This window comes from Peromyscus leucopus, unplaced genomic scaffold (genome assembly GCF_004664715.2).
Source record: "Peromyscus leucopus breed LL Stock unplaced genomic scaffold, UCI_PerLeu_2.1 scaffold_774, whole genome shotgun sequence".
In the NCBI taxonomy this organism is placed as follows: domain Eukaryota; kingdom Metazoa; phylum Chordata; class Mammalia; order Rodentia; family Cricetidae; genus Peromyscus; species Peromyscus leucopus.
This window is the reverse complement of record NW_023505700.1, coordinates 50693-68162: the sequence shown is the minus strand read 5'-3', so window position 1 is coordinate 68162 and position 17470 is coordinate 50693. Positions and strand designations below refer to the sequence as shown.

The following is a 17470-nucleotide window of genomic DNA, read 5'->3' as shown; positions in this document are numbered from 1 at the left end:
GTTTCTTTCACAGGCCCTTTTTACCATTTTCACTCTGGTTTCAGGGGTAGGGTGTGTTTCATTGGCTGCCTCTTTTATCCTACAATTTCACTTTATATTTGAAAAAAAGAACAAGCCATTTCGCATCTCAAAGTATCTTCACAGACAGGATTGCAATTTTTTTTTTTTTTTTTTTTTAGATTGGGAAATCTTGTTTGTTTCCTCATTTTGATTTAGATTGTTTTCCTTTTTGGTCACTCACTGGAGGGTTCATAGACTGTCTCATGGCATGGGTGTAGTGTGCATTTATATACCTTTCTTATTCAAACTGCCTCAACAAGCACTACTATGACAGTGTCTGTCTGCCATTCCTCATTGAAAATGACCGTGGAGCCTGTTTAGCCCTCCTCCAGCATTCACATGAGCTGTCAGCACTTTCCTTTGGGACCTCTTTTACACTGAGCCAGTGCTGTAGCTTACAGCTACACGCCCAGCTTAGTAGAACTGTTCCTCCATGCAGATTGTTTCATGTTTTATGGTGCTTGGCAAAACTCTACAATAAGACTGTCCTTTTTCATAGGCCAGCAGTCTGCCTTTGTCTTTCACCATTGCAGTTTCTGTCATGACTGACCACTTGTCGTTAATGTGACACATTCCAGCTGGCAATGTGTGAAAGTTGGAAGGTTCATCCAGGCTCCTGGTCATAGACCATTCTGAAAAATGTGTGTTGTTGTAGCAACATGGACCAAACACTGGGCCACTGTTATTGAAAAGTCTGAGAGTGGAGCGAAAGTGAGAGATACATAGAAGGTACATAGATGAATAGATAGATAGATAGATAGATAGATAGATAGATAGATAGATAGAACTGTGTTCTGTGTTTAATTCCCATCATTTCTCTGCTTTTTATTTTTAAATATTTGCACACTATATTTCATTCAGTGTAATAATGAACTTATAAATTCTAAAAATCTATAGTGATTTTAGTTTCTATACCCACTACTCCTAATTCTTTTCCAAGTCCCCACATCTCAGTTCCTACTATATTTCAGTTGCTCTTTAGAAAAGAAAAGGCTTTCAAGAGGTAACACATAAATATGGTAAAATAAAATTTTGGGACAGCATCTCCAGGAAAATAAATGTAAGTTAAATAATTTGAAAGATGGTATCCTGCATGGGTGAAAAAAAAATGGCACTCCCTGAAGACATATGCCTGCTAAATGCTAAGGGCCAAGTGGGGCTTAAGCCTCAGGAGATTTTGACCAAGAAGGTCCTTAGGACATCCCAGAATATGAAAACTATTTTATTCCTGTTTAAGTTATGAGCCAAATGTGGAATAGCACGAAACTGATTGAGTAGCAGACTATGAAAGAGTCAGATTAGCCCCAAGCTTCAATCCCTTTTCTGATAGCAGGCTGGCTTTCATAGACCAAGCCAGGCTCTTCCATCCTTTTGCTGGAGAATTGACTGGATTTGTGCTATTAGGATGTTGGCTGTCTCTCCCACATCCTAAAATCTCACAAGAGATATATACACTGGTAAAGAGAAGGCAGAGTTGTTAGGTATATTCAAAACAACTCTCCAATTTGATACGCACAGAAGGGAATTCTTTTCTTGTACTGCAACTACCACAAAATCTCCAGTGACTGAGGAGTTCCAGGTCTAGAGGGAAGATAACTGCTATTGTTTTATTGACTGGAATGGTTGGGTCTCTATGTTTCCCTTCTAAACCGTTGTGGTTTTGCAGGAGATTAATGTAGTTGCAGGTGCAGATATAACAGTTACAGTCTGCCTCCTTGCTGGCCTTCTTTTGGTATTTGTTTCTACTGCTATGGAGATAGTTGACATTGTTTAGGCTGCTGAGACTCAGTGACTGTGGCTGTGGTGAGACTTCAGGCTGGTACTCAGAAATGGATCATGCACAAAGCAGTCCATCCAAAGCTCAGGGATTGTCATTCAAGTGGGTGCTCAATCGAATTGAGAGCTAGAGCAGTGGGGTAAGAACAGAGTAGCATGGCTTTCTATTCCAAAATCAAAGGAACAAATCATTGTGAAGTCTTAGCAGTGGATCAGTCCATAGCAGTCCTCAGATGGATGGAGAACTTTGAAAGTAATTGAAGAGATGGATGAAGTGATAGACAGGTCTGTTGCTGTGAAACTTTACTGTACATAGTAGAAAAAGCCATGGAGGTTCATGAAAACTTGGCTTGTCATTCTAGACATTACTTGAATTTGAACACCCGGCCCATTGGAAAATGGTCTTTCTTAATGCTAGAGAATAGAAATGGAGAGTTAACTCAATGTAGGGGGCTTCCAAGTATTGCCTCCACAGGAAAAACCAATAAGGTATTGGTGGGTATAATGTGAAGTAGTCTACCCTCTATTTCAGTATGGAGTCATTTTAAACACCAACACCAGGTCGATCTCATTTTCCATCCCTACTATTCCAAGCAATTGAACATGTTATTGCTTTGCACAGCAGTATAGATCACAGCATTTTTCAGGAATATGTATGTTAGCTGATCTTCCTGTCCAATAACAGAACAATGGAGAAGCAATATGTGATGTCAACACACAACAGAACTATTTCAGCTAAAGTGATGAATGTAGTCAAGGTGATTGCAGGAGAGTTCTTGTAACTCGTAATAATCATATTATACCATATGTATTTAGTCCCAGACAGATATCTCCCGATTCTGTCTCTATATATGGATAGGAAATCTCCTACATGTTCCATTCCTGACATTGAAGGCAATGTTCCATGTCACACCTACATGTTCCATTCCTGACATTGAAGGCAATGCTGTTGAGCATTTGACCAATGCCTAATATTTTTGGTGAAAGTTGCAGAATGGATCAAAGTTACTGGGCTCTGTAAACAATATATAGTTTTAAAAGAACGTGTTCAATGAATAGTACGATGAGAATTAATGACATTGAGGATTCAATACAGTACAGCATTGTGTGAATTGCTTTAATATGAAAAATCTTCCTGAGCTTCTTTAATAGGGATTATTTTACAAGACCCTTAGTTTGAATACATAAAGATTAAAATAATAATATCAGGGTTAGAAGATATCCATCCAAATGTGTTTCCACTATTCCAAAGGTGTAAAGTGAAGCACAGTAATCTCATGGCAGTGTGCAAATCTGTAATTAAAACCACACACAGAAAGTGATAAAACCAGAGGCCTCCCTAAGCCACTGATTCCATCATCCTGCTGTACTCAAATTTGTCCCTGTGAGGATCATTGCATACAGGTAGTAGGATCATTCCATGCTTGGTTTGTTAACATTTATAAATGGGTGAGTCTGAACATAGCCTTTTTAGAAAGTACACTTTTGGGCCTACACATTAGTTGTGGGCTAGATATTGTGAAGAAAGATATACCATGAAACTCTTTTTACAGGATGAATACAATTTCTCTATAAAAATCAGATGCCCCACTTCATAGAATTAGAAAAGCAATCATAACTTTAACATAAAAGCACTAAATATCCAAAATAGTATTAACACATCTCATATGAGGTTAGTGATTCACAGTTATTGTAGCAAGTACAGCCTACAACTGAAACAAGGTAGATTGCTATAAAAAAAAATGAATCTGAGTTAAGTTCCATTTGGAAATACATGTGGTTTAGTCTCTTTGGTTTTAGGTATGTACCAAAAAATGCACCCTGGACTACACATGGCCTCTTCATCAAGTCTTCACTAAAACTTCACAGAAAGGACCTGGATTCCACATGGCTTCTTGCTGCATTCCTTTAGTCTCAGCCCTCTTGAGGCAGAGGCTGAGGAAGAGGCAGAGGTGGACGCAGTAGGAGATGCTGAAGTTGACATGGAGACAAAGGGAGAGGGGAAGGCAGGCAGCTCTTTCTGAGTTCAATGTTTGCCTGTTCGATTTAGCAATGTCCAGTGTAGGCTGGGCTATGGAAAGGGTTCTTTTCTCAAGAAACTAAATGTGAGTTAGTAAATAATTGAATTCTGTTTACTATAATTTACCCTGGACAAAGATAATTGCTGCCCAATATCCCAGAGGCCAAAGTGTAACAAACTCTGATACTGTTAGAGCACAGAGTAGCACAAAGAGTTGAAGGTTCAGGAGATGCCAGGTTTCTTCTCACCCTTCTTTCACAGTGAGTGACAGACCTTCACAGATTCCAGCATGTGCTTGCTGAGGTAGGTTTGAAGCTTGTTAAATCTATCATGGTTGAGCTCCAGTAATTCCTGCTTCCTCTTGGTGTTGAGGACAGTGACTTGATGGCTTTAGCTCCTTCAGCTTTCTTGGAATTTATTTCTCTACTTCTCTTGATCTTGTATTCTATGATTCCTAGGTCTGCTGGGCCTGCAGAGTGTGGCTTTCTGAGCTTTGCCCTCCATTTGCTAGGCCATGTTATTAATATCCCCTTCTCTGGCCACAGCAATGACCCCAGCCTCTCTTCCTCTACCATGTCCTGATATTGGATTCTGACCAGAGAAGCTATGTGAAGAGAATTAGAGCCTTTTTCTTCCATCCTCACCTGGTTTAAGGGTGTGCTGGTGACACCTTATCTTTACTGGGCTTGATCACTCCTGATGACGATGGAGTCTTTGCATTGGGTGGCTGTGAGAACCTGGAATAGGTTTAGTTCAGAGAGGGAGTTGAGCAGTTGGGAAGGTGAACTTCTGCCACCAGTGTAGTCATGTCTGCAAAGTCCATGTTGGAGGCCAACACACTGTGCATGCCCCAGGCTCATCCTGACCAAGACTGCTGATTTCCCTGGTGGCATTGTCAGAAGCAAGCTCCTGTCCTAGGCTCCAGGGTTAGGGAAGTACAAGGGATGTTTTATTTTGGGGTGTGCTAAAGGGAGGAATGATGGGTCTTGATTTTCTTTCGTGCAATCATAGGCATCCAGAGGCACTGACAGATTTGCTGCCATCTCATGCGTTTGTCATTCTCTGTTCCAGGCATGGAGTTTGTGGCAATACCAGGATTTCTGAAGGTTGTGGATGGGGACTGTCTCCATTTCCACCACTGAAAAAGAGTCAAGGAAGAAGCCAGTACCTGGTAAGTGGGATGCCCCCTCCTTTCAGTGCAACTCTACACTTAGTCCCCTACAACAGCTGGATGACATTCTTAGGATCTCAACCACAGCTGCAGATATTCAGAAATATCAGTCTGAGTTGAGTTCCAGTTGTAAGCACATTCACAAATCTGAGGATTTTGGGTGAGTACCAAAAATTCACCTGGACTTACACATGTCTTCTTTCAATCATTCTGGGAAACCTGGATATCTACATAGACAGAAAGAAACTTGATTCCATTTAGTTTGTTGGAGCATTCCTTTAGTCTCAACACTCTTGAGACAGTTCTATGACCAGGTCAGGTCCAGGGCTATATTAGAGGAAGAGTCATAGGCAGAGGTAGAGGTAGTGGCAGAGGTAGAGGCAGTCTGATGTTAGTGAGTTCAAGGCTAGCCTTATCAACATAGTGTGGTAGTATTGTGTTCCTAAAATATTGTGCACCCTAATAAAGTTATCTGGGGTCAGAGAACAGAACAACCACTAGATACAGAGGCTAGAAATTGGTGGCACTCACGCCTTTAATCCTAGCATTCCAGAGGCAGAAATCCCTCTGGATTTCTGTGAGTTCAAGGCCTCATTTCAAACAGCCAAGCATGGTGACACATGCCTTTAATCCCAGAAAGTGAGCCTTAAATCCCAAAAAGTGAGGGCAGAAAGCAGAAAGGTATATAAGGCGTGAAAACCAGGAACTAGGCTGGTTAAGCATTCAGGCTTTTGAGAAGCAGTTCAGCCAAGATTCATTTGGATAAAAGCTCAGAGGCATTCAGTCTAAGGAAGCAGGATCAGTTGAGGAATTTGTGAGGTGAGGAAGCTGTGGCTTGTTCTATCTCTCTGATCTTCCAGCATTCATCCCAATACCTGGCTTCAGTTTTGATTTTATTAATAAGACTCTTTAAGATTCATGCTATAACATAGTCAGTTCATTAACATTCAGGGTTATGGAAAGAGAACCTGGTTCAAGAAATTAAAAGCAAATTAATAAATAAATGAGTTACATTTCCTATGTGTCACCCTGTAAAATGAAATGCCAAATGCCTCAGAGGCCATAGTGTGAGTAACCCTGATAGTATGAGAGCACAGAGTATGGTAAAGAGTTGAATGTTCACAGACAGGCCAGAATGAAGCAACACACCAGCCACCCAAGAAATCCTGGCTGTAGGTGACAGATAGTCTCTTAGGTAAGTGAAGCATTTGTTGTCAGAAAAAAAGAAACAGTTATTCAAGAGGGGGTCCTAGAGAACAGGAGAACATCTTTGCTATTGCTACCTCAGTAGGAAGATTAATATCTAGATTATTTAGAATTAGATAAAATACATAAATCATAAGAAAGAAGACAACACAGGTAGTAAGGGCCAAAGAAAAAGACAGTCCTCACCAATTTCATAAAAAGGAGAGTGAGGACATACAAACGTTCAGATTGAGGAGGAATCAAAGACATGCATAGTGCACCTCCTAGATGCCATCCAAGGCCAACTAGAAAAAGAATGACAGAAATCACTGAGAGAGTTCACAGAAAGGAATGCTATACAGTGCTGGAGGGGATGGGAAGTTTTCCTGCCTGGTTGGATGTCAGTGTGGCAGGTCCTCCATCATCCAAAACCTGGCCCAGCACATGGTTCACATATGCCTTTCCAAAGAACTCAATATATTAGAGAGGTACTTTCCCATCAATGTCGACTGCAGCACTGATTGGAGAACAAGAATAGTGTCCAACAGCATAGCCATGGGTGAAGAAAATGGGATGTCTGAAGAAAGTAAAGTGTTTTCAGCCATAGGGAAAATGAAGTTATGTTGTTTGCAGTATGTGGATTCAACTCAGGCTCATGAGATGGCTAAGTGGATAAGAACACTGGAGTGATTGCAGAATCCCCAGGCTTGCTTCAGAGCACCTCCTGGTGGCTTTCTAACTCTCTTAATTCCAGACCTTAGAGATGAAGCCCTTTTCCGGCCTCTGTGGGCACCCCACACATGTGTTCCACATGAATTCAGGTGGACAACACACAGACACACACACACACACACACACACAGCCACATACACACACGTGCACAAAATAAATTAAAATGTTAAATGGATGATTTCAAAGATGGAAACAACTAGAGATGAACATAGTTATGAAATGAAACTCTTCTCAGGAAGATGGTCACCCTTGTATATTTCCTCTTTAAGGTGGGTGCTTGATTGTGTATTCATGGAATCCTGTATTTCATATCATGAAATTTCAGGAGGAGCTCTGTCCCAGACCATTAATGATTAAAGGACTGGGGTGAGTGGTTTAAAATGGGAGAAAGTGTGGTAAGAGCAGGGATGTGTTTACTGTAACAGTTCACTGTAACTCCCACAGGAAACATACCAAGTTCAAAGACTTTTATTTTATTTGAAAATAAAAGTCAAAGAGAATAATTACTTCTACCTTAAATAACACTACCAGTGATTTATAGTATATGATATATTTATGTAACACATATTTGTACTTTGGCAGCATGAATAGTAGTAAAGGTATGAAGAAAACATCAAAACATGCTATATATACTTACCCATGGATGATATAACTGACTTTAGTTTCTCCAGTCACTTTTAGTGTCTTCAAATATTTACAAGAATAGAAACTATGTCTGACATTTATATATATATATATATATATATAAATCCTTTCATCTACCAATTAATCTCCTTAACTCCATATGTACCTACTTATCTACACATTGACCCAGATCTTTAAATCCAATGTATACATGTATATGTGTATCTACATCTCCCTTTATCTATGTTAAATAGTACTGTGTTCCAAAGTCTAGGCCAGCCCTTACATGACATAGCCAAAATAGTAGAAATTTCCATATCCTTCTCCCTCTGAAGGAAGAGCTGCCATTTGCCCAGAGAGGTGTACTTGGCAGCATTCTCTCTCTCCTGTTGAGCCTGCCTCTTCATGGCCTCCCTCTCTGGCCTCTGCTCTTCTGTGATGGGCTGTGAGATGACTGGCCCTGGAATGTGGACTTTCCTCCATGGAATTGGTTGGTGGCTGAAGTCTTGCAGTACATATTGAATTTGAGGTTTGGGAGGTGATGGGTCCTTGTTCTTGTCAGCAGAGGCAAGGTTCCTCTGTAGTGAAGGGTGAGATGATGCCCTGTAGGTTACGGGCCTATGGACAGCTGGCTGAGCCCAGAGCAAGGCTGGATGGGGTTGGTTATGTAAGCTCATGTTGCACTGGTCACAATGTGCAGAACTGGCTTGCCAGAGGCCATCAAAGATGTGATGGTAGGAGCTGGTTTAGATGGCTTGAGTATGGTAGGCTGAGCCAAGTAGGAATGAGGCCTCACAGAGTAAACTGTAGTGAGCCTGTGTGAAGCCAGGGAGAGAGGCTTTCTAGAAATAGGTCTGGCTTGAGGCTTGTCCAGGCTGGCAAAGGCAGAGGTACTAACTTGACTTTCCTAGGTGGGGGCAGCTCATAGGGGTAGGGAGACAGCTACTTGCAAACACAGCTCTCTGGTCTCTGAACATTGCCCAGCATTTTAATGGGCCTCAGGCCATCACATGGCACATCCTGTAATGATGTGGTTCCTAGATCTGTCCTGGGATGTTTTTTGCACTTGAAGTTTAGCAGAGCTTGGGTGAATAAGTTGCGAATTTTTTTTCACTCTTCTTTTCCAGTGTGTGAAAGGACCTGCATGGAGCATCTGCTTTCTGAGGTTATTTGAGGCTTTTTAAAGCTGCCCTGACTGAGATCATGTATATTTTCTTCCTCTTGGTATGGGGATGGTGTGCTTCTCTTGTGTTTTGACTCTGTGACTTGATGGCTTCAGCTGCTATATTTTGCTGAAATTGTTTTCTCTGGTCCTATTAGTCCTGTCTTGCCCCTGTACCCTAGCTACCCTGGGCTGGCTAGGTGCGGCTTCCTGAGCTTTGCCCTCCAAATGATTGTTGTTCATGTTGTCAATAACCCCTTCACTAGCCCAGCATTTGCCCCAGGCTCTCTACCCTCCACCAGGTCCTGGTGCTGGATTTGGGCCTGAAGAGCTTCATGAAGAAGATGAGATAATTTCTGGTCTTTCTTGCTCACCTGTTCAGGGAGACCTATGATGCTGGAGCGTTCCTGAACCCGATACCTCTTGATGACTGTGGAGTCCTTGGAATGGATTGCTGTGGTATTTTCCCAGTGGTCTAGGTCAGTGAGAGAGTTTAAGATTTGGGGAAGGTGAATATCTGACATACTGTAGTCATGTCTTCCAAGTCAATGCTTGAGACCATGACACTCTGCAAAGACCCAGTCTCTTCTAGACCAAGCTATTGCTTCCCAAAATGGCATTATCAGAAGCTCAGTTCTGCCTTAGTCTCTTAGTATCAGTGTAGTTCAAGGGCTGCTGCATGTCGGGGTGTGCTAAAGGGGAGAGGGATGAGCCTTGGTTTTCTCTACTGCCTTCATAGGCATTCAGCAGCTTTGATTGCTCAGCAGTCATCTCTTCTACATTGTTATTCTCTGTTTATTTCAGCCTTGGAGCTGGAGGCAAGGAAGGAATTCTGAAGGACTGTGAATGAGGGCAGTTAATGACCTGTCCCCATCAACAGGTTGTATCTTCATCTGGGTAGCCTGGGTGCAGACATTGCAGTGGTCAGGACTCTTCAGCAGACAGTGTCAGGCCTGAAGGTGTCAATCTGCAGGCTGTCTCCATTTCCACCACTGAAAAAGAGTCAAGGAAGGAGTCAGTTCATGGTAAGTGAGATGATCTCCTCCTTAGAGTACACATGAGCCCTCAGGTTCCTTCAGTAGTGGGTCATGCATTCCTATGAGCTCTGCTTGAGTAGCAATGGCACCACCTCAGTTTACAGACACTTAGTAATTACTCAGCTGTTCCTGGTGAACATTCCCTGTCCTGTTTTCAGAGGAATGTTAATCTGAGTATTTCGTTGTTGTAATAGATCATGGCACCAAAATTTCATAGCCATATTAGCCACATAGGGTTTTAGTTTTCCTCTCTGTCCTTCTGGACATATACATTCAAGCAATCTTGTGCTTTGTTTCACTTGAGATAATGTTCCAATCCGTAACAGCTGAACATTTACCTCCTGAAGTGGCCAATTTGGATGCCAAAATTCTGGTGCAATTATTGTCACATCTGCACCTGTGTCTACTAAACCATCAAAAATGTCATTTATTCGTATTTTTAATTTTGGTCTTTGTTCATTTATAAAATTTTGCCAAAAAATTGCTTTGTGGTTTCTCATGAATTTTCTATTCTCTCTGCCTCTGCTGTTCTATCACCCCGAGAAACCTGGTTTATTTCAATAGGCATTTGGTTATTTAATTGCTCTGAGGAGGGGTTTCTTCTATGATGGTAGGAAAGGTCTGAAGTGAATTTTCTGTGGGGGCCTGCATGAGGCCCTCTGGGAGTTTCTTGAGGACAGAGGCAAAGGATTACCTTATCTGTCCCTTCTTGATCCGCATTCATTGTTCCACACCTTCAGCATAATCCAGAAGGGAGGGATATTCTGTTGCCATTGTTGCTTGAATAAACCATCTTTCTAGGAATGTCCTGTTTACATTCCCTTTTCAAATGACCTTCTTTTCCACTCCCAAAACATATGACATTCCTCAAAACTTTTGTAATTGCTTCTCCTATCCACATATCATCATGATAATGAGACTCAACATGTCCCTACTTTGGGTGCCAAATGTAGACAAATTTCTAAACAGTCTTATTAAATGAGAAACACAGAGCCAAATACAGGGGTAAAAGCCATAAAGATCAGAGTGATAGCCACCAACTAACCTTAGCTCACCATGTCACTGTAGCTTTCCAAGAGATCCTTTTCCTGTGTAACCTTTACCTTAATTGCCTTGCTGTTTTGCTTTTTCATTGGCTCTTAACACCGCCACCTCATTTCCTCATCACTGCCTCTTTATACAGACCTCCAGGTCTCTATGGTTGGTAGTGAGATTAAAGGCATGTGCCACCATGCTTGGCTGTGTCCTTGAACACACAGAGACTCTGTCTGCTTGTGATCAGATTAAGGTCACGTGCCACCACTGCCTGACTTCTGTTTATAGCTGTCTATGACCTCTGATCTACAGGCAAACTTTATTTATTCACATACAAATAAAATATCACATTTCAGCACAAATACAATATCACCACACAGCTTACCTTTTGTCAATGCTTTCCATGGGATCCTACTGGAGAACACCTGGATAGGAGAGTGCCAAGGTAGACACTGGTCAGTCAACGCAGTCACCATGGTCATGCCAACTGGTAGGTAGGGGTAAGCACTGTCCATGAGCTGCTGGCAACAAGTGCTGGAGTCTGATGGCAGAATCCATGCTGAACTCACAGCTGGGGTAGAGACCCTGGAGAAGTTGCACACACTTCCTGCTAAGGGCATGGCATTCCTCAGCACAGGCACTCACCTCCCATCTGGACAAGAGGTGAGTGCCTGGGCTCAGCCTAGATCTCATCCCTGGGCACCAGCCATTCTGGGGAAGACCTGCCCAACTTGGCCCCATGTTCTGGCCATCATGCAGGATCCCCTCCACCCCCACTGGGAAGGCTCCCCTTCTCCAAGACCCCTGGCAGACCCGGCACTTTCTGTCCCAAAAAAGGTACACTTTGGAAATTTTCTGTAGAAAGCAAGAGGACAGTGGGAAAAATGATGAGCTGGTAGGTTTCTAGTTTCCTGTGAGGAGTCATGTAAGGAAATGGGGCCAATCAAAGAAACCTATTCTGACCCAGAAATCAGAGCTAGTGATAGAAACACACCCTGACCCTGGGACCTATGCCAGTGGAAGAGACACTTTAACCCTCAACACAGAACCTAAGAAGCATACCCTGACCATGACACCAGAGCAAAAGTAACACACTTTGTCCCTCGATTCAGATCCAATGAAAGAATATACCCTGGCCATAAAATTAGATCCAAAATGCTAAAAAGAATTCATGAGACCTCCCAACTGGACAAGAGGTGAGTGCCTGGGCTCAGCCTAGATCCCATCCCTGGGCACAAGCCATTCCAGGGAAGACCTGCCCAACTTGGCCCCAGGTTCTGGCCATTGGGCAGGATCATCTCCACCCCCACCAGAAGGCTCCCCTTCTCCAAGACCTCTTGCAGACCCTGCAATCTCCACACCCTGCCTGCACGCCCATCTGCCTAAGACCCCAGCAATTTCCTGAGACTTAGAGACCAGCCCCCAGCTCCCATCCTGCCCCAGACCTCCCATCTGGACAAGAGGTGAGTGCCTGGGCTCAGCCTAGATCTCATCCCTGGGGTCCAGCCATTCTGGGGAAGACCTGCTCAACTTGGCCCCATGTTCTGGCCATCATGCAGGATCCCCTCCACCCCCACTGGGAAGGCTCCCCTTCTCCAAGACCCCCAGCAGACCCGGCATCTGGACAAGACCTCCCATCCTCCCCTGGAGCTCCCATCTAGACAAGAGAATTGTCAGCTCTGTCTGGACCAAGTGCGCTAATAAGACCAATAACGAATCCACAAGGAGATGGACAGACATCAAGCTAGAAGTACATACAACAAAATGAAGAGCAATGCACCATCACCAGAACCTAGCCCTCCTCCAACAGCTAGACCTGAACATCAAAAAATGGAAGAAGCAGAAGAAACCAGCCTTATGAATAACATAATGAAGAGGGTAGAGGCTTATATAGAAGGAATCACAAATGAAATTGAAAAAAAGTCAAACAAAAAAATGGGGAAAACGCTATAGAAAACTAGAGGAAAGGACCAATAAAGCAAAAGAAAACAATAAAGCCCTGAAAGAAAATCATGAAAAAGCAATGAAACAGATAAAGGAAACAGTCCAAGACCTGAAAAGGGAAGTAGAAAAAAATGATGAAGACACAAACAGAGGGAATGCTGGAAATAAAAAATCTGAGTAAACAAACAGGAACTTCAGATGCAAGTATAACCAACAGAATGCAAGAGATGGAAGAGAGGATCTCTGGCGTTGAAGATACGGTAGAAGAAATACATTCATCAGTCAAAGAAAACACTAAAGCCAACAAAGTCATGACCCAAAATGTCCAAGAAATCTGGGACACCATGAAAAGACCAAACCTATGAATGATAGGGATAGAGAAGGAGAAGACCACCAACTCAAAGGCACAGAAAATATATTCAACAAGATCATAGAAGAAAACTTTCCCAACTTAAAGAAGGTACAAGAAGCCTATAGAACACCAAACAGACTAGACCCCACAAAAAGTCCCCTTGCCACATAATAAACAACTAAGTGTACAGAATAAAGAAAGAATATTAAGAGCAGCAAAGGAAAAAGGCCAAGTGACTTATAAAGGCAACCCATCAGAATAACACCCGATTTCTCAATGGAGACTTTGAAAGCCAGAAGGACCTGGACAGATGTAAATCTGACACTAAGAGACCATGGATGCCAGTCTAGACTAATATACCAGCAAAATTTTCAATCATCATAGACACAGTAAACAAGACATTCCAAGTCAAGGCAGATTTAAACAATACTTACCCACAAACCCAGCCCTACTTAGAAAGCACTAGAAGGAAAATTCCAACCTAAGGAAGTCAGATACACCCTCAAAAACACAAGCAATAGATAATGCCACAGCAGTAAACCCCAAAGAAGAGAAGTACACACACACTACCACCAAAAAATAACAGGAATGAACAATCACTGGTCAGTAATACCCCTTAATATAAATGGACTTAATTCACCTATGAAAAGACACAGGCTTACAGAATGGATATAAAAGCAGGACCCATTTTCTGCTGCATACGAGAAACACACCTCAAATTCAAAGATAGACACTACCTAAGAATAAAAGGCTGGGAAAAGACTTTCCAATCAAATGGTCTTAAGAAACAAGCGGGTGTAGTCATCCTAATTTCCAGCAAACTAGACTTTAAACTAAAATCAATCAAAAGAGATCAAGAAGGGCATTATATACTCATCACAGGAAAGATCCACCAAGATGAAGTTTCAATTCTGAACATTTATGCCCCAAATGCAAGGCTACACACATATGTAAAAGAAACATTACTAAAGCTTAAACCACATATAAAACTCCACAAATTAATAGTGGGAGACTTCAACACCCCACTTTCACCACTGGACAGATCTCCCAAATAGAAACTTAACAGAGAAATAAAGGACTTAACTGATGTTATGACTCAAATGGACTTAATCCATATCTACAGAACATTCTATCCTAACAAAAAAGAATATACCTTCTTCTGAGCACCCCATGGAACCTTCTCTAAAATTGACCACATACTTGGCCACAAAGCAAATCTCAACAGAAACAAAACAATTGGAATAACCTCCTGCGTTCTATCAGACCACCATGGTTTAAAGTTACATTTCAACAACAACAAAAACTACACAAAACCTACAATCTCATGGAAACTGAATAATGTTCAACTGAATCACAAATGGGTTAAGGAAGAAATAAAGAAATAAATTAGAAACTTCATACAGATCAACGAAAATGAAGACACCACATACCCATACTTATGGGACATTATGAAAGCAGTGTTAAGAGGAAAATTCATAGCACTAAATGCCCACATAAAGAAGTTGGAGAAATCTCACATTAGTGACTTAACAGCACACCTGAAAGCTCTAGAACAAGAAGAAGCAAAGACTCCCAGGAAGAATAGACACCAGGAAATTATCAAATTGAGAGCTGAAATCAATAAAATAGAAACAAAGAGAACAATACAAAAAATTTAATGAAACAAAGAGTTGGTTTTTTTTGTGAAAATCAACAAGATAGACAAGCCCTTATCCAAAATAAACCAAAAACAGAGAGAGAGCATCCAAATTAACAAAATCAGAAATGAAAAGGGGGACATAACAACAGACATTGAGGAAATCCAGAGAATCATCAGGTCATACTTCAAAATCCTGTACTCCACAAAACTGGAAAATCTAAATAAATGGATAATTTTCTGGATAGATACCACATACCTAAATTAAATCAAGACCAGATAAACTATTTAAATAGTCCAGTAACCCCTAAGGAAATAGAAACAGTTATTAAAAGTCTCCCCACCAAAAAAAAAAAAAAAAAAAGCCCAGGACCAGATGGTTTCAGTGCCAAATTCTACCAGATCTTCAAAGACGAGTTAATACCAGTACTCTTTAAATCGTTCCACACCATAGAAACAGAAGGAACACTACCAAACTCCTTCCATGAAGCTGCAATTACCTTGATTCCTAAATGAAACAAGGATACAACAAAGAAAGAGAACTACAGAACAATCTCCCTCATGAACATTGATGCAAAAATACTCAATAAAATACTGGCAAACAGACTCCAAGAACACATGAAAACAATTATCCACCATGATCAAGTAGGCATCATCCCAGGGATGCAAGGGTGGTCCAATATACAAAAGTCTGTCAATGTAATACACCATATAAACAAACTCAAAGAAAAAAAAAAACCACATGATCATCTCACTAGATGCACAAAGGGCATTTGACAAAATCCAACACCCCTTCATGATAAAGTTCTTGGAGCGATTAGGAATACAGGGCACATACCTAAACATAATAAAGACAATTTACAGCAAGCCAGCAGCCAACATCAAATTAAATGGAGAAAAACTCAAAACAATTCCACTAAAATCAGGTACGAGGCAAGGCTGTCCACTCTCCCCATACTTATTCAATATAGTACTTGAAGTTCTAGCCAGAGCAATAAGACAACATAAGGAGATTAAGGAAATACAAATTGGAAAGAAAGAAGTCAAGCTTTCCCTATTTGCAGATGACATGATAGTATACTTGAGTGACCCCAAAGATGTAACCAAGGAACTGATACAGGTTATAAACACCTTCAGCAACATAGCAGGATACAAGATCAACTCAAAAAATCAGTAGCCCTCCTATATACAATTGACAAACAGGCTGAGAAGGAAATCAGAGCTACATCACCCTTTATGATAGCCACAAATGATAAAAAATACCGTGGGGTAACACTAACCAACCAAGTGAAGGACCTTTATGACAAGAACTGTAAGTCCCTGAAAAAAAAATTGAATATGTCAGAAAATGGAAAGATCTCCCATGCTCATGGATAGGCAGGATTAACATAGTAAAACTGGCAATCTTACCCAAAGCAATCTACAGATTCAATGCAATCCCCATCAAAATCCCAACACAATTCTTCACAGACCTGGAAAGAATAATCCTCAACTTCATATGGAAAAACAAAAAACCCAGGATAGCCAAAAGAATCCTGTACAATAAAACAACCTCTGGAGGCATCATGATCCCTGACCTCAAGCTCTACTATAGAGCTACAGTAATAAAAATAGCTTGGTACTGCCATAAAAACTGACATGTGGACCAATGGAATCAAATTGAAGACCCTGACATTAATCCGCACACCTATGAACATATAATTTTTGACAAAGAAACCAAAACCGTACAATGGAAAAAAGAAAGCATCTTCAACAAATGTTGCTGGCATAACTGGATATCAACGTATAGAAGGCTGCAAATAGATCCATATCTGTCACCTTGCACAGAACTTAAGTCCAAGTGGATCAAAGACCTCAACATAAATCTAGCTACTCTGAACCTAATAGAAGAGAAAATAGGAAGTAGTCTTGAACGCATTGGCATAAGAGATCACTTCCTAAATGTAAGACCAGTGGCACAGACACTGAGAGAAACAATCAATCAATGGGACCTCTCGAAACTGAGAAGCTTTTGTAGAGCAAAGGATATAGTCAACAAGGCAAAGCAACAGCCTACAGACTGGGAAAAGGTCTTCACCAACCCCACATCTGACAGAGGACTGACATCCAGAATACATAAAGAACTCAAGAAATTAGACAACAAAATGCCCAACCATCCAATTAAGAAATGGGCTATAGAATTAAACAGAGAATTCTCAACAGAGGAATCTCAAATGAAAGACATTTAAAGAATTGCTCAACATCCCTAATCATCAGGGAAATGCAAGTCAAAACGACTATGAGATAACACCTTACACCTGTCAGAATGGCTAAGATCAAAATCACTGAAGACAGCTTATGCTGGAGAGGATGTGGAGCTGGAGCTCTCCTCCACTGCTGGTGGGAATGCAAGCTTGTATAACCACTTTGGAAATCAATATGATGCTTTCTTCGAAAATTGGGAATCAATCTCCCACAAGATCCAGCTATATCACTCTTGGGCATATAACCAAGGAATGCTCAATCATACCACAAGGGCACTTGCTCAGCTATGTTCATATCAGCATTGTTTTTAATAGCCAGAACCTGAAAACAACCTAGATGCTTTTCAACTGAAGAATGGATAAATAAATTGTGGTACATATACACAATGGAGTACTACTCAGCAGAGAAAAACCAATGACATCATGAGGTTTGCAGGCAAATTGATGGAACTAGAAAAAAATCATCCTGAGTGAGGTAATCCAGACTCTGAAA

General features: G+C 41.3%; 1 pseudogene; it reads right to left on the bottom strand.

Annotated features, from left to right (window-relative positions):
* Positions 1 to 3471: 3471 nt before the first annotated feature.
* Positions 3472 to 11284, bottom strand: LOC114708996 (annotated as a pseudogene).
* Positions 11285 to 17470: the final 6186 nt, after the last annotated feature.